General features: G+C 44.2%; 1 protein-coding gene and 1 pseudogene across 1 annotated transcript in view; one reads left to right on the top strand and one right to left on the bottom strand.

Moving 5' to 3' along the window:
- The window catches only part of vps33b (VPS33B late endosome and lysosome associated), a 102591-nt gene that overhangs the window by 39535 nt on the left and 41704 nt on the right, over positions 1 to 21352 (top strand). The window lies entirely within an intron of this gene.
- On the bottom strand, positions 17022 to 18029 carry LOC139575121 (guanosine-3',5'-bis(diphosphate) 3'-pyrophosphohydrolase MESH1-like; annotated as a pseudogene).

Below are 21352 nucleotides of genomic sequence, written 5' to 3'. Positions count from 1 at the left end.
CCACCCTACTCCTTGATGGATCATTTTAACCATCGATTTTAACCATATATCCTTAAAAACAAATTAAAACCGATTATCTATATATCTCTCCACACACCGTCTCACATCCTCACCCCATTCTCTCCTGCCCTCAATTATGTCCACATCTACTCTTGGTTTTGGAAAAAGCCACCTAGGAACGTTACCCGATGTAATTGCTAGCCCATCTCGCTCCGCACCTACCTATACTCTGACTATAAAGCAGGACTTGGCCACAGACATCCTAAACCCCCATGTTAGAGACCAATCTTCCAAAACTCCCACAGCTTCTTGCATCTTCCTCATCACATATTTCACATTCCCACCTCTCTTCCATACAGCCCCATCATCAGCAAACAAGGCCACACACACTCCCTGTCCCACCTCCTTAAATATGTAATCTATCATCAGGATGACCGGAAATACTTTTCTCAACCTATGGAACATTTATGGTCACAATGGTTCCTTCTTCTTCATGATATATTGACTTTGGCACAATTTAGTGTACATCTCACCACCTACTGTGTGGGATGGAAACAGGATTCCCAAAAAACAAAACAAACGACCAAACTACACCAAAAAAATGTATATACAGTACCAGTCAAAAGTTCGAACACACCTACTCATTCAAGGGTTTTTGTATATTTTTCCTATTTCCTACATTGCAGAATAATAGTGAAGAAATCCAAACTATGAAATAACACATATGGAATCATCTAGTAACCAAAAAGTATTAAACAAATCAATATATATGTTAGATTTTAAATTTTCAAAGTAGCCACCCTTTGCCTTGATGACAGCTTTGCACACTCTTGGCATTCTCTCAATGTCTTCACTATTATTCTACAATGTAGAAAATAGTCAAAATAAAGAAAACCCCTTGAATGAGTAGGTGTGTCAAAACTTTAGTATATACAGTACCAGTCAAAACTAAATCAAACAACTTTTCTGTAAAAAAACAACACAGATCTGAGCCCTACATAGGCTCAAGATGAGCCTGGAAGGGCGGGCCGTCCTCCGGCGCCAGTACGGCCTTGCAAGTATTCAGATGTAAAATCCTTAAGTCACAAACACTTTTCTTCCGCTGCCACAATAATGTCCAGTTACTTTGACTTCTTTGAGACATCAGCCATACTGTGGCAATGAATTCCACAAAATCCACATTTTTAACACACAGGGTATCTTTTGACTGACAACAAACATTTACTACAGGCTGTGGTGCGTCCACTACCATATCTTCAACTCCGCATAGGAGATTCGATTGACCGCTCTAACTTTTGCCACCTCAATCTCCTTCACCCTTACATGGCACTCCAGGAACTCGGGATCATGATCCCCACCAGAATTGAAATACCGTCGTCCTTCTACACACCGTTCTTCAGTATACTCCGTCCGCTAATAGACACTCGAAACATGAAGGAGTTTGGGGATGAAAGCTCTTACAGAATATCTTACATAACCAAGCTTCACATACGTAGGTACTGTAGGTTATTCAGAAAATACAATTAATGAAAATAAGACCACTCCTAGTCACTCTGATAGACTCCACTTTTCCCAGCGCATACTTCACCATTTTCAACACGTCAAACAGGTCTCCCACATCTGCATCTTTACTCAACAAACGCATCCCAACAAGAAACTATTAACTATCGTTCATACATGTATCCTCCACTCCAATTGTAAAAATGCAGCTAGCGGGAGCTCGCTCTCAGCGGTCGGCTGTGAGTGCCCTTACCCGCTAAAACTTAATGCTGATAAAATTGGTTCTGATTCGCTAGGCTGTCTCTGGCAAAAACAGCATGGATGCTTCTCAGTCCAGGAGGTTTATTCTATCTTCATCACTACCACATACAGTTGAAGTCGGAAGTTTACATACACTTACAGTAGGTTGGAGTCATTAAAACTCGTTTTTCAACCACTCCACAAATTTCTTGTTAACAAACTATAGTTTTGGCAAGTCGGTCAGGACATCTACTTTGTGCATGACACAAGTAATTTTTCAAAAAATTGTTTACAGACAGATTATTTCACTTATAATTCACTGTATAACAATTCCAGTGGGTCAAAAGTTTACATACACTAAGTTGACTGTGCCTTTAAAAAGCTTAGAAAATTCCAGAAAATGATGTCATGGCTTTAGAAGCTTCTGAAAGGCTAATTGACATAATTTGAGTCAATTGGAGGTGTGCCTGTGGATGTATTGCAAGGCCTATCTTTAAACTCAGTGCTTGGGGAAATCAAAGAAATCAGCCAAGACCTCAGAAAAAAATGGTCTGGTTCATCGTTGGGAGCAATTTCTACACGCCTGAAGGTACCACATTCATCTGTACAAACAATAGTACGCAAGTATAAACACCATGGGACCACGCAGCCGTCATACCGCTGAGGAAGGAGATGCGTTCTGTCTCTTAGAGATGAACGTAATTTGGTGCGAAAAGTGCAAATCAATCCCAGAACAACAGCAAAGGACATTGTGAAGATGCTGGAGGAAACAGGTACAAAATCATCTATATCCACAGTAAAACAAGTCCTATATCGACATAACCTGAAAGGCCGCTCAGCAAGGAAGAAGCCACTGCTCCAAAACCGGCATAAAAAAGCCAGACTATGGTTTGTAACTGCACATGGGGACAAAGATCATAATTTTTGGAGAAATGTTCTCTGGTCTGATGAAACAAAAATAGAACTGTTTGGCCATAATGACCATCGTTATGTTTGGAGGAAAAGGGGGAGGCTTGCAAGCCGAAGAACACCATCCCTGAATTTGTGAAGCACGGGGGTGGCAGCATCATGGGCAAAGCATTACATGGGCTTGCTACCTATCTTTACGATTTGGTCCTGCCGTACATACCTATACGTACGTTATGGTCACAAGACTCAGGCCTCCTAATTGTCCCTAGAATTTCTAAGCAAACAGCTGGAGGCAGGGCTTTCTCCTGTAGAGCTCCATTTTTATGGAATGGTCTGCCTACCCATGTGAGACGCAGACTCGGTCTCAACCTTTAAGTCTTTACTGAAGACTCATTTCTTCAGTAGGTCATATGATTGAGTGTAGTCTGGCCCAGGAGTGTGAAGGTGAACGGAAAGGCTATGGAGCAACGAACCGCCCTTGCTGTCTCTGCCTGGCCGGTTCCCCTCTCTCCACTGGACTCTTGGCCTCTAACCCTATTACAGGGGCTGAGTCAGTGGCTTACTGGTGCTCTTCCATGCCGTCCCTGAGGAGGGGTGCGTCACTTGAGCTGGGACCAGTCACTGACGTGATCTTCCTGTCTGGGTTGGCGCCCCCCCATGGGTTGTGCCGTGGCGGGAGATCTTTGTGGGCTATACTTGGCCTTGTCTCAGGATTGTAAGTTGGTGGTTGAAAAGATATCTCTCTACTGGTGTGGGGGCTGTGCTTTGGCAAAGTGGGTGGGGTTATATCCTTCCTGTTTGGCCCTGTCCGGGGGTATCATCGTATGGGGCCACAGTGTCCCACCCCTCTTCTGCTCCAGCCTCCAGTATTTATGCTGTAGTAGTTTATGTGTCGAAGGGCAGGGTCAGTCTGTTATATCTGGAGATCCTGTCTTATCCGGTGTCCTGTGTGAATTCAAAGAATGCTCTCTCTAATTCTCTCTTTTTCTCTTTTTTTTCTTTCTCTCTCTCATCGGAGGACCTAAGCCCTAGGACCATGCCTCAGGACTGACCTGGGGATGACTACTCTGCTGTCCCCATGGCCGTGCTGCTGCTCCAGTTTCACTCGTTCTGCCTGTGGTGATGGCAACCTCTACCTGTTAACTGCATGTGCTACCTGTCCCGGACCTGCTGTTTTCAACTCTCTAGAGACAGCAGGAGCGGGGAGAGATACTCTTAATGATTTGCTATTAAAAGCCAACTGACATTCTCACTCCTGAAGGCTGACTCTGTCACCTCGACAACTACTGTGATTATTATTATTTGACCATGCTGGTCATTTATGAACATTTGACACTGGTGATGTCTCTGTTATAATCTCCACCCGGCACAGCCAGAAGAGGACTGGCCACCCCTCATAGCCTGGTTCCTCTCCAGGTTTCTTCCTAGGTTTTGGCCTTTCTAGGGAGTTTTTCCTAGCCACCGTGCTTCTACACCTGCATTGCTTGCTGTTTGGAGTTTAGGCTGGGTTTCTGTTCAGCACTTTGAGATATCAGGTGATGTAATAGCTATATAAATACATTTGATTTGATTTGATGTTGTGGGGGTGCTTTCTGCTGCAGGATGGACTGGTGCACTTCACAAAATAGATGGCATCATGAGGTAGGAACATCATGTGCATATTTGAAGCAACATCTCAAGATATCATTCAGGAAGTTAAAGCTTGGTCGCAAATGGGTCTTGACCCCAAGCATACTTCCAAAGTTGTGGCGAAATGGCTTAACAGAACAAAGTCAAGGTATTGGAGCGGCCATCACAAAGCCCTTACCTCAATCCTATAGAACATTTGTGGACAGAACTTAAAAAGCGTGTGCGAGCAAGGAGGCCTACCTGACTCAGTTACACCAGCTTTGTCAGGAGGAATGGGCCAAAATTCACCTAACTTATTGTGGGAAGCTTGTGGAAGGCTATCTGAAATGTTTGACCCAAGTTAAACAATTTAAAGGCAATGCTACCAAACAGTAATTGAGTGTATGTAAACTTCTGACCCACTGGGAATGTGATGAAAGAAATTAAAGCTGAAATAAATTATTCTCTCCACTATTATTCTGACATTTCACATTCTTAAAATAAAGTGGTGATCCTAACTGACCTAAGTCAGGGAATTTTTACTAGGATTAAATGTCAGTAATTGTGAAAAACTGAGTTTAAATTTGTTTGGCTAAGTTGTATGTAAACTTCCGACTTCAACAGTATACTTTTACACACACACTTCAGTTACTTAGGAATCTACTGGGTGTTTTTTGGTTGCACTCACAATGTTCTTAAGAGTAAACCGGAACCTGGTCACCAGCCAAACTTGTGTCTTCTTCTTGCGACGTCGACCAAAGCCTAATCTAGAATGGTCAGGTGCAGTGTCCACATGTGTGTGCAAGCCAACTGATTGGCCAACTGAAGGGCTGTGATTGACAGCTGAGATATCCACCCTTTTTGTTCTACTTTTCAACACTACTGTTGTCCATTCAGGACATTCATCTTCACCAACTTGGCTCAACGCGCTGTTTGATTCAAGCATCCACTTTTGCCATCTCTCAATGGCCCACAATGGCTTTAACAGCCGCCCCTGGAATTCTTATGGAAATCCAAACAACTTGGAAAAGGCCGCAATGGGGGCTTAGTTCTTAAGCGCCCAGTCCTGTATGGAAGGACAGTTAGGGCAAAGGGGCAGAGTAGTGAAGGGACCAGACAAGGTAAGGTCCAGTCCTACTGTGAATTTGGCCGACTAGAAGGGCAGCTTATTACTACTGTCACTTTAGAGGACCATGAGGGCCTGTAGGGTGCCGACAAGGGGATTATGGGCCGCCCAATGAAGAAGGTGCATGGAGACGCAGGGACAGTCCTGGGCCACCCCATGGAATACCACGGGTGTGGCGGAAATACCTCGTGACTCAGCTGTTGCAGGGCAGCTGGGGCCCATCTTTGAACACTGAGTATGGTCTACTGCGGCGGAGGAATGTTGCACACCGGCCACAACTGTCGAGGATCATCAGGAATCTGGATGTAGGGGCCGGCTGGGCCCCAGAGACGAGGTCAGTTGGTCTCCCACATTGGCAGGGCTTTGAGTTGTCCAAGGCAGGAGGCGAGCGGCCTCACAGAATTAGAGACAGCAATCCCCCCGGGTCAGGGAACAGTGGGTCCCACAAGTCATGGGGCTGAACCTATCAGTGCAGGAAACTCAGGGTCTGACAGGGTAAGGGACTTTTAACCTACTACTAAGACTGACAACTGCAAGCCAGTTTTGGTGGGAGACTGCAGAACTAGCTGAACAGAGAACTTATAGCCTAGTGCTAGTTTAGGCGACTGGTTGCAGACTAAGGCTGGGGGCTGCGAACTGGCTAGAGGCAGGGACTGCACACTTAGTGGGGAGAGAACCTATAGCCTGGCGGAGCAGTGGACTGAGGTCCGACTAGAGCTTGGAGACAGCAAAACTAGAATGGCTGAAGGCTGGAAGCACAGTGCTGATTACTTTGCACCTGAAAGGGAGAAAAACTCTGGACCGGACAGGTATACTGACTCTGGACCTGCCAGGGGAAACTAACTCTGGACCTGCCATGGAAACTGACTCTGGACCTACCATGGAAACTGACTCTGGACCTGCCATGGAAACTGACTCTAAACTGAGAGGGAAAATGGCTCAGGGCCTACTGGAAAGATTCGCTACCTTTGAGCCTGGTGGGGAAGGAGCCTGATGACCCACCTGGGCTAGGGAAACCTCAGGGCCGACTAATGCTGGAGACAGCAGACATAGTGCAGCTGGAGACTGAGGACCTAATGCTAGGGACTGAGGGCAGATGAGGGCTGAGAACCCAGACAGATAATTTGTGGCTTAGCAGGGCAGGAGGTTCTGAAGTGGGTGGGCCAGGGTACGGCAGACTGAATATGTCTGGAGACAGCAAGCTAGTGCAGCAAACTCTGGGCCTAGTAGGCCCTAAACCAGGCAGGCTAGGCAACTAACAGCTAAGGCAGGGGGCTGTGATCTGAGCAGGGCAGAAGACTGCAGACCTGCAGACAGGCCAGCGACTGTGGGGCCTAGCTGCGTAGCATTTGAACTTGGTGGTGACCTCAACAACAAAAAAATTCCGGATGGATTTTCCTCGGGTTTTCGCCTGACATATCAGTTCCGTTATACTCAGATACATTATTTTAACAGTTTTCGAGAAATTCAGAGTGTTTTCTATCCAATATTACCATGCATATATCCTAGCTTCTGGGCCTGAGTAACAGGCAGTTTACTTTGGGCACGTCAGTCATCCAGAATCTTCCGAATACTGCCCCCTAGACATAAGAAGTTAACATGTTGTTTTTGAATCACGTTATGAATCATGTGTTTGAATGGGAAATTACCAGTTCCCTGGGGCCCTGGTCTTTGGGTAAATGCACAAATGTATTTTGTTCAGTCTGCATATAGAAGGAAAAAATATATGTTAATGAGGGTTGACAGTTATTCCAAATGGATTGTGATATTGCCGATTGCGGATTTCATGAAATGGATTGTGATATGTGTATTGCTGATTTTGTTTTTGTCTTTGTTTCAATACAAATTTCACCAGATTGGGTCTGCTGGAGTGTTGTGATTCCCCCATAGGTTAGGGTGCTAACTCCCTGATCTGGTAACTCTTCCGAGAGGTTGCCAGTAAAATAAGGGAGTATGAACTAAGTTGGAAAATGGTTTCAACAGTAACAGTATGCTGTTATGCTCTTTGACATTTGTCGTAGAGATAATGTTATTAAGAAAATTGGGAATGTAATAATTTGTCATATAGTCAATGCTTGTCTGGATTTCATGAATCAGAAATGAATTGAACTAAACTGTTGTTCTTATCTGCTCCTGAGGTTATCATGGAAGGTGACGTCAGATCGTGTCTTAATGCATGGTAGGAATAGTTTGACCACAAACAGTGAGTGTGAACCTCAAAACCCTTCCTAAACGTCTGAAGAAAGAGCGACAAAGGTGTTCAATGCGACAGTGACTTTTAAGACTCCTATCTGAGTTCGAGCCATTAACCTGGGTACCGGCGGTAGGAGCGCACCTTAGTCCTGAGACCGCGGCTGTGGAGTGAGCATGGAGAGAGATAAAGATTCCCAAAGTCCCCCGTGCTCCTGGTGTACTGGTGGAGAAATGGACCAGGCAGAATGGTGGTAGCGGCTCAGGTGAGAGACTTGTGTACGTGGGAAAAACTGATTACCTGAAGAAGAAACGCTAGAATGATAAATGCCGGGAGAAGGGTGGGGTGGTCAACCGTGCCCGTAATTGTTTAATTGGGGGGTGGTATTGAGGAAGGTCTACACAATGCGAACAATTTAGACTAAGATGCATTGAGATACTGATCTTTCATTACCATGCCACTCAGACAGGAAAACAGGGACAAAGGGGGTTGTAATGAGAAGAGTTATATATTATATAGCCCTTCGTACATCAGCTAATATCTCGAAGTGCTGTACAGACACCCAGCCTAAAACCCCAAACAGCAAGCAATGCAGGTGTAGAAGCACGGTGGCTAGGAAAAACTCCCTAGAAAGGCCAAAACCTAGGAAGAAACCTAAAGAGGAACCAGGCTATGAGGGGTGGCCAGTCCTCTTCTGGCTGTGCTGGGTGGAGATTATAACAGAACTATGCCAAGATGTTCAAAATGTTCATAAGTGATAAGACATGGTCAAATAATAATCATGAATAATTTTCAGTTGGCTTTTCATAGCCGATCATCAAGAGTTGAAAATAGCAGGTCCGGGACAGGTGGCGGTTCCATAACCGCAGGCAGAACAGCTGAAACTGGAATAGCAGCAAGGCCAGGTGGGACTGGGGACAGCAAGGAGCCATCACGCCCGGCAGCCCCGACGCACGGTCCCAGGGCTCAGGTCCTCCGAGAGAGAGAAAGAGAGAGAGAAGGAGAGAGTTGAGAGAGAGCCAAGATTTTCAAAATGTTCATAAATGACAAGCATGGTCAAATAATAATCAGGAATAAATGTCAGTTGGCTTTTCATAGCCGATCATTAAGAATTGAAAACAGCAGGTCTGGGACAGGTAGGGGTTCCATAACCGCAGGCAGAACAGTTGAAACTGGAATAGCAGCAGGGCCAGGCGGACTGGGGACAGCAAGGAGTCATCATGCCCGGAGTGCTGACGCACGGTCCTCAGGGCTGCGGTCTCCCAGAGAGAAAGAAAGAGGAGAAGGAGGAAGAATTAGAGAGAGCCAAGATTTTCAAAATGTTCATAAATGACAAGCATGGTGAAATAATAATCAGGAATAAAAGTCAGTTGGCTTTTCATAGCCGATCATTAAGAGTTGAACAGGTAGGGGTTCCATAACAGCAGGCAGAACAGTTGAAACTGGAACAGCAGCAGGGCCAGGTGGACTGGGGACAGCAAGGAGTCATCATGCCCGGTTTGCCGTGACGTATGGTCCTAGGGCTCAGGTTCTCCGAGAGAGAGAAAGAAAGAGAGAACGAGAGAATTAGAGAGAGCATACTGAAATTCACACAGGACACTGGATAAGATAGGAGAAGTACTCCAGGTATAACCAACTGACCCTAGCCCCCCGACACATAAACTACTGCAGCATAAATACTGGAGGCTGAGACAGGAGGGGTCAGGAGACACTGTGGCCCCATCCGATGATACCCCCGGACAGGGCCAAACAGGGAGGAGTGGTTCTCAGCCCACCCACTCTGCCAAAGCACAGCCCCCACACCACTAGAGGGATATCTTCAACCACCAACTTACAATCCTGAGACAAGGCCGAGTATAGCCCACAAAGATCTCCACCACAGCACAAACCAAGGGGGCGCGTAAACCCAGACAGGAAGATCACGTCAGTAACTCAACCCACTCAAGTGACGCACCCCTCCTAGGGACGGCATGAAAGAGCACCAGTAAGCCAGTGACTCAGCCCCTGTAATAGGGTTAGGGGCAGAGAATCCCAGTGGAGAAGGGGAACCGGCCAGGCAGAGACAGCAAGGGCGGTTCGTTGCTCCAGAGCCTTTCCGTTCACCTTCACACTCCTGGGCCAGACTACACTCAATCATATGACCTACTGAAGAGATAAGTCTTCAGTAAAGACTTAAAGGTTGAGACCGAGTCTGCGTCTCTCACATGGGTAGGCAGACATGTATCCATGTAAAAATGGAGATCTACAGGAGAAAGCCCTGCCTCCCGCTGTTTGCTTAGAAATTCTAGGGACAATTAGGAGGCCTGCGTCTTGTGACCGTAGCGTACGTGTAGGTATGTACGGCAGGACCAACTCGGAAAGATAGGTAGGAGCAAGCCCATGTAACGCTTTATAGGTTAACAGTAAAACCTTGAAATCAGCCCTTGCCTTACAGGAAGCCAGTGTAGGGAGGCTAGCACTGGAGTAATATGATCAAATTTCTTGGTTCTAGTCAGGATTCTAGCAGCCGTATTTAGCACTAACTGAAGTTTATTTAGTGCTTTATCCGGGTAGCCGGAAAGTAGAGCATTGCAGTAGTCTAACCTAGAAGTAACAAATGCATGGATTAATTTTTCTGCATCATTTTTGGACAGAACATTTCTGATTTTTGCAATGTTACGTAATATGGAAAAAAGCTGTCCTTGAAACAGTCTTGATATGTTCGTCAAAAGAGAGATCAGGGTCAAGAGTAACGCCGAGGTCCTTCACAGTTTTATTTGAGACGACTTTACAACCATCAAGATTAATTGTCAGATTTAACAGAAGATCTCTTTGTTTCTTGGGACCTAGAACAAGCATCTCTGTTTTGTCCGAGTTTAAAAGTAGAACGTTTGCAGCCATCCACTTCCTTATGTCTGAAACACAGGCTTCTAGCGAGGGCAATTTTGAGGCTTCACCATGTTTCATTGAAATGTACAGCTGTGTGTCATCCGCATAGCAGTGAAAGTTAACATTATGTTTTCGAATAACATCCCCAAGAGGTAAAATATACTAGTGAAAACAATAGTCGGTCCTATAAACGGAAGCCTTGAGGAACACCGAAATGTACAGTTGATTTGTCAGAGGACAAACCATTTATAACTGTACATTCTAGCCGGGATGATGTGTGCTAGGTTGAGAAGCCTGGAATTTGAGAATGATAGCCCTCAAAGTAAAGCACTAGAGGGGCTAATCATTCTAAATTTGGGTTGGATAATTTATAAAATGTTTTAGTTATGATTCGGATAGAGCGAGAGAGAGTTGCTCTCAAACAGTGAGGGGTGGGGGCACTGCTCAAATTTATTGGGCCTAGGGAGGCTCTCGAAACCTTATCTTTAAGTGTTCTCCGACAGGTAGGTTGTTGGAGAACTCACCTAGATGATAGCTTGGGTCAACCATTAAGTTTTTTTGGTTTTACCATGTCATCAGAATTTTAATGTTAAATTGCATCAAAACATATAGATTGCTGGATGATACAGTACAATCAATTGCATACAAGGCTCATAGTCTGTGTCTTGCATTAACACCCAAGGATGAAGATTAAGGAGACGGGCATGGAGACCAGCATCACATGGGCATAGAACGTAACGGATGGACGGTTCTTTCCCTAGTTTTAGTCGCATCAAGGGGGGTGTGAAATTATTAAAACATGTATTTTATATTTTCCCTGTTTAAGTCAATATGTTTTTAGGTTTGGTGGAACATAAGAGTGATCATTGTTCCAGAGGAGGGACTGAGGTATATTGACTAATTGATTTGAGAATGTTGTATGTTTATAACTGTAGAAGTGCATTAGGAGTAGTGACCAGTGTGTTTATGGGTTAAATGTAATGATATATGTGCAAATGTATCTGTAGCAGGAGGTGAGGTTCACATAAGGCTGTCAAGTGGGATGGAATGTAACTGGGGTGGAGATCTGTGGGGTCATAAGAAATGAAGGTCGTGGTTATAGTTGCCGGGAATGATACCGCTGTGTGTATATTGTTGCAGGAGGCTAGATCGTAGGAGAACGAGTACCGCTAACTGTGCACAATATAGGGACTATTATGAAGTTAAATTGAACGTTACACATACCCAGATCATGGTGAAAGTAGCAGAGATAGTGTTGGCATTTCAGACACTATTGTCAACTTTCAAGAAACCTGTGACTCAGAGTTTCGTTAGGTTGGATATTCTTCCAACGTCATTAATCTCTTTCCCATTCAAACAGCCAGCGAACATTTGGCAGATTCCATGCAGTAGTTATTCTCACGGCAGTCACTGTAGGGACAGTAATTAAAGGCTATAGTAACAGCATGGAATTAGACTACGGCGGAAATGAGGGAGTTTGAGGTATGCGTCATGGGCAGTGTCAGTAGTAGTAGGGGTTACTTTAGTAGTATTGTTGGGATATGATTTTATGAGGACTCATGCCACATGGCTTGGTAGCGGGTAACTGGGGAGACTGATGAGAGTACTAGGGGCTGTTATTTCACATGTCACAAATTAGTGATCTGGCCATAAGGGGAGAGTCTATGTTGTTCTGTTGTCAGGAAATGACCCATTCGTTGCAGTGTGTATCTTCCAAGGTGGAAGTGGCACATGAGTAGCAGGAGATAACCGAGGGCACTGGCTGAATTCTGGAGATTGAGTGTACATCAAGATACACCAGGCGGTTGTGTTGGGACAGCGTTGGTCTGGTCCACACACAGTACTATTTACAGCACCTGCAGCGGTAAAGATCGTCATGTCTCTCCTCGGTGGGTGCATAGTTCTCACGTGAAATGAGGTCCAACTGTATAATGGGTGAGCTTGAAGGCAGGGCCATGTAGAGATGACAGAGGAAGCGGAGCTAAAGAGAGAAAGATTAGATTCCACTGTAGTCATGCAGATGGGTTGGGTCTGGGAGCTACTTTAACCACCATAGTTGGGTTGGGTTAGTTGCTTTATTGGTTAATGCATCATATGAAAGGATAGATGTTGGGGTAATTGTACACTGGACAACATTCTGAAGGCATTGATGTGAAAGCATATACAGTGCTGAGTTACCTCAAGAGGATGTAGCATTGATAAGGGATACGCACTTGCCTACCAGGTGACGTGCCTATCAGGTGGCATGGGGAGGAGATGGGGAACAAAGTAAAAATGACATGGCTTGGGAACACCTCTCGGAGCCTGTGGCCGGAAAGGGGAAGACTGGGGGAAAGCATGAGGAAGCTTTTTAGGGCTTTCCTTTTTGCCAAACTCAGCAGAAAAGTATCCTGGAGGCATAAAGTCAGGCGAAGAGAGAGTGGGAATTGTCATGTTATCAGACTTTGGGTTTTCATGCATATATAATTATGCATAGCTTACCACATTGTTAATACTGTTATGTTTTATTTTTTGTTTGTGTTTTATTATCATTGTCCAGCTACTAAGTAATTTCCAAGTTTATGTAATGTTGAACAGTATGGAGTTACATGTTCAAAACGGGGGACTGATGGATTCTGGGTTCTAACTCCTGGGAACTCGAAACAGGATTAATGATCAGGTCTCCTATTGAAATATTGAGTGCTATGGTTTAGAGGGTTTACACCAGAAGTTAATGGTTATCTATAGGAGGAAGGTATATGGTGGAGGGTTTTACACCAGAAGTTACTGGTTATCTGTAGGAGGAAGGTATATGGTGGAGGGTTTACACCAGAAGTTAATGGTTATCTATAGGAGGAAGGTATATGGTGGAGGGTTTACACCAGAAGTTAATGGTTATCTGTAGGAGGAAGGTATATGGTGGAGGGTCTACACCAGAAGTTACTGGTTATCTGTAGGAGGAAGGTATATGGTGGAGGGTTTACACCAGAAGTTAATGGTTATCTATAGGAGGAAGGTATATGGTGGAGGGTTTACACCAGAAGTTAATGGTTATCTGTAGGAGGAAAGGTATATGGTGGAGGGTCTACACCAGAAGTTACTGGTTATCTGTAGGAGGAAAAGGTATATGGTGGAGGGTCTACACCAGAAGTTACTGGTTATCTGTAGGAGTAAGGTATATGGTGGAGGGTTTACACCAGAGGTTAATGTTATCTGTAGGAGGAAGGTATATGGTTTAGAGGGTCTACACCAGAGGTTAATGGTTATCTGTAGGAGGAAGGTATATGGTTTAGAGGGTTTACACCAGAGGTTAATGGTTATCTGTAGGAGGAAGGTATATGGGTTGGAGGGTTTACACCAGAAGTTAATGGTTATCTGTAGGAGGAAGGTATATGGGTTAGAGGGTTTACACCAGAAGTTAATGGTTATCTATAATAGGAGGACAAGTATATGGTGGAGGGTCTACACCAGAAGTTACTGGTTATCTGTAGGAGGAAGGTATATGGTGGGAGGGTCTAGACCAGAGGTTAATGGTTATCTGTAGGAGGAAGGTATATGGTGGAGGGTTTACACCGAGAGGTTAATGTTATCTGTAGGAGGAAGGTATATGGTTTAGAGGGTCTACACCAGAGGTTAATGGTTATCTGTAGGAGGAAGGTATATGGTGGAGGGTTTACACCAGAGGTTAATGTTATCTGTCAGGGGGAAAGGTATATGGTTTAGAGGGCTCTACACCAGAGGTTAATGGTTATCTGTAGGAAGGTAAAGGTATATGGTTTAGAGGGTCTACACCAGAGGTTAATGGTTAATCTGTAGGAGGAAGGTATATGGTTTAGAAGGGTTCACACCAGAGGTTAATGGTTATCTGTAGGAGGAAGGTATATGGTTTAGAGGGTCTACACCAGAGGTTAATGGTTATCTGTAGGAGGAAGGTATATGGTTTAGAGGGTCTACACCAGAGGTTAATGTTTATCTGTAGGGGGAAGGTATATGGTTTAGAGGAGTCTACACCAGAGGTTAATGGTTATCTGTAGGAGGAAGGTATATGGTGGAGGGTTTACACCAGAGGTTAATGATTATCTGTAGGTGAAGGTATATGGTGGAGGGTTTACACCAGAGGTTAATGGTTATCTGTAGGAGGAAGGTATATGTTTTAGAGGGTCTACACCAGAGGTTAATGGTTATCTGTAGGAGGAAAGGTATATGGTGGAGGGCTTGCACCAGAGGTTAATGGTTATCTGTAGGAGGAAGGTATATGGTGGAGGGTTTACACCTCAGAGGTTAATGATTATCTGTAGGAGGAAGGTATATGGGTTAGAGGGAAGACTTACACCAGAGGTTAATGGTTATCTGTAGGAGGAAGGTATATGTTTTAGTAGGGTCTACACCAGAGGTTAATGGTTATCTGTAGGAGGAAGGTATATGGTTTAGAGGGTCTACACCAGACGGCTAATGGTTATCTGTAGGAGGAAGGTATATGGTGGAGGGTTTACACCAGAGGTTAATGGTTATCTGTAGGAGGAAGGCATACTGGTGGAGGGTTTACACCAGAGGTTAATGATTATCTGTAGGAGGAAGGTATATGGTTTAGAGGGGTCTACACGAGAGGTCTAATGGTTATCCTGTAGGAGGAAGGTACATGGTTTAGAGGGTCTACACCAGAGGTTAATGGTTATCTGTAGGGGGAAGGTATATGGTTTAGAGGGTCTACACCAGAGGTTAATGGTTCTATGTGTAGGAGGAAGGTATATGGTGGAGGGTTTACACCAGAGGTTAATGATTATCTGTAGGAGGAAGGTATATGGTTTAGAGGGTCTACACCAGAGGTTAATGGTTATCTGTAGGAGGAAGGTATATGGTTTAGAGGGTCTACACCAGAGGTTAAGGATTATCTGTAGGAGGAAGGTATATGGTTTAGAGGGTCTAGAAAACACCAGAGGTTAATGGTTATCTGTAGGGGGAAGGTATATGGTTTAGAGGGTCTACACCAGAGGTTAATGGTTATCTGTAGGAGGAAGGTATATGGTGGAGGGTTTACACCAGAGGTTAATGATTATCTGTAGGAGGAAGGTATATGGTGGAGGGTCTACACCAGAGGTTAATGGTTATCTGTAGGAGGAAGGTATATGGTGGAGGGTCTACACCAGAAGTTAATGGTTATCTGTAGGAGGAAGGTATATGGTTTAGAGGGTCTACACCAGAGGTTAATGGTTATCTGTAGGAGGAAAGGTATATGGTGGAAGGGTTCACACCAGAGGTTAATGTTATCTGTAGGAGGAAGGTATATGGTGGAGGGTTTACACCAGAGGTTAATGGTTATCTGTAGGAGGAAGGTATATGGTGGAGGGTTTACACCAGAGGTTAATGATTATCTGTAGGAGGAAGGTATATGGTTTAGAGGGTCTACACCAGAGGTTAATGTTATCTGTAGGAGGAAGGTATATGGTGGAGGCAATTAAGCTTGGAATGTACTGAGTGTAGGGAAAACAATCATATGTGGCAGGCATTGATAAGGGGAGTGTCATGGATTAGTGATGAAGGGGGTGGAGGTCAGGTCAGGCTACGCTAAGGGAGAAGCAAAAGTTTATTTCCTGTATCACTTAGTTTCCTGCCTAGCATTAAAGATATAATGTTTAGTGAGGAGGAGACTCCACCCAAAATCTGGGTACATATACCACCACTATAGTAACCATGCTCTCTGTCTGATTCAGCTGTTCAAATCCTCTGGTAATTAGAATCTAACAGAAAAGGTAATATACAGTAGCCTGAAACATTCAGATGCTACAGATTGTACACCAGATAATGTAATATAACCAAAGATTTTTGATATCTATTACTGGGCATTACAGGTTTGCCTATACAAAACGTTGCCCTGGACTTTTCAAGTGAACATGGTATTGGCGATATGATCTTTGTTCTCAATTCGGAAGAAATGTGTAAATCCCTCATCAAATTTCTGTGTTCAGTTGAAGGTGGTTCTCCAAAAACCACAGAATATTCAGAAAGATAGTCAAATCCACACTTCTGCACCGAGCTGAGGAGTTCCCTTCGCCATTCTAGCTGCCAGACATCTTGTATTTCCCAAACATCTTTGCAGGAACTGGGCCGTCTCTGATGCGACGCAGCCACATATATAAGTAGATGACAGCACATCACAGTGACAAAAAAAAAAAAAAGATCTACACATGCAAGAGGCATTTCTCAACTCGAGACAAAACGTGTATTTTACTATTTCTGAATATATTCTGTTGCACCTGAACACAGACATTTTAAGGTACACATGTCTTCCCGAATCGAGAACAAAGAAAGTAGAAGCAAGAACAGGTTAGTGGAATAATTGCTTCCGACCCATTCTACTAGCAAAATTTATAATGGCTACTATGGAATAATTTACATATCACGATTTCAAATGTATAGCTAATTTATCCCTAAACTCCTACATGTATATACTGTACAAAGATAAATCACACACAAAACAAATCTACACAAAAATATATTTTAGTTCAGTGTGACATGACAGAGTAGTTACAGGTTCTGCATCACCATGAAATATTATTATAATTTAAAAATGTTCACCATTACGAGTGCAATAGAATTCCTTTATTCAATACAGCTGAGAACTCAAGGTGACATTGTTGGTTTTCCTATAGGAACACACAATGTATACAAATTACTGTACTTAAAATGAAGAATCAAATCATCCATAAAAAAACATCCAAAGTAAGTGGGCCTTTTCCTTGTGCAGAGCTAAGAGCATATACAAGTATATTCCATGGAGAAGCTAACAAAGACAATTCGCTTAAAGTCTTACTCTTTACAAAATGTGTGCATTGAGAGTTGCTCTGTTGTGCCACCCTGTGTCAGAAGTCGAGAGGTGTCAAAGCTCAACCCCCCTCTGCTTGAAAAGCTCCTCTAGGTGTCTCTCCAGTGCTGGGTCGGTCCCCCTCAGTCCTCTCACTACCTGGGCTGACCACACAAAGTACTCCTGAACACGCTCTGCCGACCAACCTGGCAACCACAACACAGAATAAATATACCGATATGGGACGGGGGTAAAGAGAGGTACAGTCAGACAACCAGAGGGGGAAGACAGTAAAGAGAAGCAACAAGCCAGAGAGAGAGAGAAAAGAGTAGTAGTATCCTGATAGGGTAGACACAATAAACTGATACCCTACGACATTTGCCTAGTCAGTTGGTTGGATCAAAGAGGCTGAATAAAGACAGACAGGCAGAGCGCACAATCACCTGTTGGCGTGCAGCGGTTGATGTCCCTCAGGTTGTACAGTTTGTCAGCCAGTTTGACCAGTTTGGCCTGGTGGCTGGAGTGAGGCGCATGCTCCACCTGCTGACGCTTTGTCTCCTCCTTGGACAGCGCCTTGTCGTCTGTCACTTCCTGGACGAGCCGCGCCACCGTTTGCCCAAAGACGGCCTGTGGCTCTCCCCACGCTGGTGTCAGTGTCCTCCACTGTGTCATGGAGCAAAGCTGCCTGCAGACAGTTGGAAAAGACAAAAATATCAGTGAAATACCAGTCATTCCTGTTAACAAACTCTGGCTAACACAAACTCAAGAAATGTTGAAACGTTTTAATCGTACTTAACATTGCCCATTGACTGATGTATCATTACAAAGTAATAAACCCCACCTGAATCTAAAATGTATCTCCTTCAAACCTTAACCAAACTGCTAACACTCTGCCTAACACTTACCTGAAACACATTTTAAAAAATAAAAATAAATTATATGGAAAATTTTGACTTTGTGGCTGTGCAATTTTGTGGAAACACTTGCTTTCGTGAAAACTTCAATGTCTGTGATCCCACCTTCATGGCTTAGGATCCTTGCCACTCCTGCAAAATTATGAACACGGCAAATGTAAATGCGAGATATTAACGCAATGAAGTCCGAGTAGAGAGATAGGTCCTTAGCAATAACTATCTAGCTGGATAGGCGTTCCAGATTGTTGTCATAACTGTACCTATTGGGTGGGTGATATATGGTGTTTGTTCAGCGTCTTTACGTCGTTGATTGCGGTGCTTTTCAGGCGGCGAAGCCAAGCAGTCTCAACAAAATGACAGTCACCCTGAACTCATGCTGTAAAAGTAGTTATTGACACACAATACAGACAGTATATTAACGTTTGATCACAGTTAATCAAATTTGCACATCTCCAGTGACGTCAGCGGCGCTGCCCTTCTCTTTAAGGGCGCGTCTCCCTCCAGGGAGTAGGCTATAAGGACACGCCTGTTGCCCAAAATGTTGAAACGTATACATCGCCAGCCTGGTCTCATACAACATGTAGACGTAGCATTGTAATGGTAAATCTGGTGCGCCATAACTAGTATGATATGTTATGATTTGTATGACTACATAAGATAGACGGTTAATGTTAGCTAGCAGGTCCACAGAGGCCAAGGCTAGGGCCTGCAATACGGAGAATTGCATTTTTTACTTTCAGTTTTGTACACCAGCTTCGAACAGCTAAAAATACAACATTTTTGGTTATGGAAAATATAGCGGTTTAGATGGCACAATGACTCTACAATCTACTTGCTTGATTTGTAAACTGAAATTAGGTGAACTATTAGAATGTTAGCAACCATGAAATGGAGGAGCATTTCTGCAAAGTGCATCTTTAAAGTATCAAAAGTAAAAGTATAAATAATTTCATATTCCTTATATTAAGCAAACCAGAAGGCACAATTTTCGTGTTTTTTTATTTTACGGAAAGCTCAGGGGCACACTCTAAGACTCATCATTTACAAACAAAGCATTTGCGTTTAGTGAGTCCGCCAGATCAGAAGCAGTAGGGATGACCAGGGATGTTCTCTTGATAAGTGCATGAATTGGACAATATCCTGCTAAGCATTTGAAATTTAACGAGTACTTTTGGGTGTCAGGGAAACTTTAGGGAGTAAAAAGTACTTTCTATGTAGTGGAGTAAAAGTAAAAGTTGTCAAAAAATATAAATAGTAAAGTACATATAACCCCAAAAATGACTTAGGTAGTACTTCAAAGTATTTTTACTTAAGTAATTTACATCACGGATCACATGTGCCCTACAACAAATACTGCTAAACAACAGCCTCTTGATAGCTGCACACTAGAAAAATAAAAGGTAACTACACCCTCCAAAAAATTCTCAAACATTTCCCAGACTCTTTAAAGTTTTTTTTTCATTTCACCTTTATTTAACCAGGTAAGCCAGTTGAGAACAACACAGAGTTACACATGGAATAAGAGAAGCGTGCATTCAATAACACAATAGAAAGAAAAAAAAGTCTATATACAGTGAGTGTGCAGACGGTGTGAGAAGGTAAGGCAATAAATTGGCCATAGTAGCGAAGCAATTACATTTTAGCAAATTAACACTGGAGTGATAGATGAGCAGATGATGATGTGCAAGTAGAAATACTGGTGTGCGAAAGAGCAGAACAGTAAATAAAACAATATGGGGATGAGGTAGGTAGATTGGGTGGGCCATCTACAGATGGGCTGTGTACAGCTGCAGCGATGGGTTAGCTGCTCAGATAGCTGATGTTTAAAGTTAGTGAGGGAAATATTCAAGTCTCCAGCTTCAGCGATTTTTGCAATTCATTCCAGGCATTGGCAGCAGAGAACTGGAAGTGAAAGGCGGCCAAATGAGAGTGTTGTAGCTTCTGGGGATGACCAGTGAGATATACCGGCTGGAGCGCGTGCTACGAGTGGGCGTTGTTATCATGACCAGTGAGCTGAGATAAGGCGGAGCTTTACCTCCAGCATCAGACTTATAGATGACCTGGAGCCAGTGGATCTGGCGACGAATATGTAGGGAGGACCAGCTGACGAGAGTATACAGGTCGCAGTGGGTGGGGTGGGGCACAAGGGGCTTTGGTGACAAAACGGATGGCACTGTGAGAGACTGACATCCAGCTTGCTGAGACAGAGTATCGGAAGCTATTTTGTAAATGACATCGCCGAAGTCGAGGATCGGTAGGATGGTCAGTTTTACGAGGGTATGTTTGGCCTTGGCGCGAGTGAAGGAGGGTTCTGTTGCTGCCAGAGGAAGCCGAATTCGAGACCTCAATTTTGGATTGGAGATGTTTAATATGAGTCTGGAAGGAGGGTCCACAGTTGCTTAGCCAGACACCTAGGTATTTGTAGTATTCATATTCTAAGTCAGAACCGTCCAGAGCAGTGATGCTAGTCGGGCGGGCGAGTGCGGGCAGCGAACGGTTGAATGCATGCATTTGGTTTTACTAGCATTTAAGAGCAGTTGGTGGCCACGGAAGGAGTGTTGTATGGCATTGAAGCTCGTTCGGAGGTTAGTTAACACACTGTCCAAAGAATGGCCAGATGTATACAGAATGGTATCTCGCTCTGCGTAGAGGTGGATCAAGGAATCACCCGCAGCAAGAGAGCGACATCGTTGATATATACAGAGAGAAAAGAGTCGGCCCGAGAATTTAACCCTGTGGTACCCCCATAGAGACTGCCAGAGGTCCGGACAACAGGCGCTCCGATTTGACACACTGAGCTCTGTCTGAGAAGTAGTTGGTGAACCAGGGGAGGCAGTCATTTGAGAAACCAAGGCTGTTGAGTCTGCCGAGAAGAATACGGTGATGCGGCAGAGACTGATGAAAGCCTTGGCCAGGTCGATGAAGACGGCTGCACAGTACTGTCTTTTATTGATGGCGGTTATGATATCATTTAGTACCTTGAGCGTGGCTGAGGTGCACTCGTGACCAGCTCGGTAACCGGATCGCAGAGCAGAGAGGTACGGTGGTTTTCGAAATGGTCAATGATCTGTTTATTAACTTAGCTTTTGAAGACTTTTAGAAAGGCAGGGCAGGATGGATATAGGTCTATAACAGTTTGGGTCTAGAGTGTCAGGGGGATGACCGCGGCAGCTTTCCAATCTTTAGGGATCTCGGACGACACGAAAGAGAGGTTG

This window comes from Salvelinus alpinus, chromosome 5 (genome assembly GCF_045679555.1).
Source record: "Salvelinus alpinus chromosome 5, SLU_Salpinus.1, whole genome shotgun sequence".
In the NCBI taxonomy this organism is placed as follows: domain Eukaryota; kingdom Metazoa; phylum Chordata; class Actinopteri; order Salmoniformes; family Salmonidae; genus Salvelinus; species Salvelinus alpinus.
The sequence above is the reverse complement of the archived record's forward strand: the minus strand, read 5'-3'. Positions and strand labels throughout refer to the sequence as shown.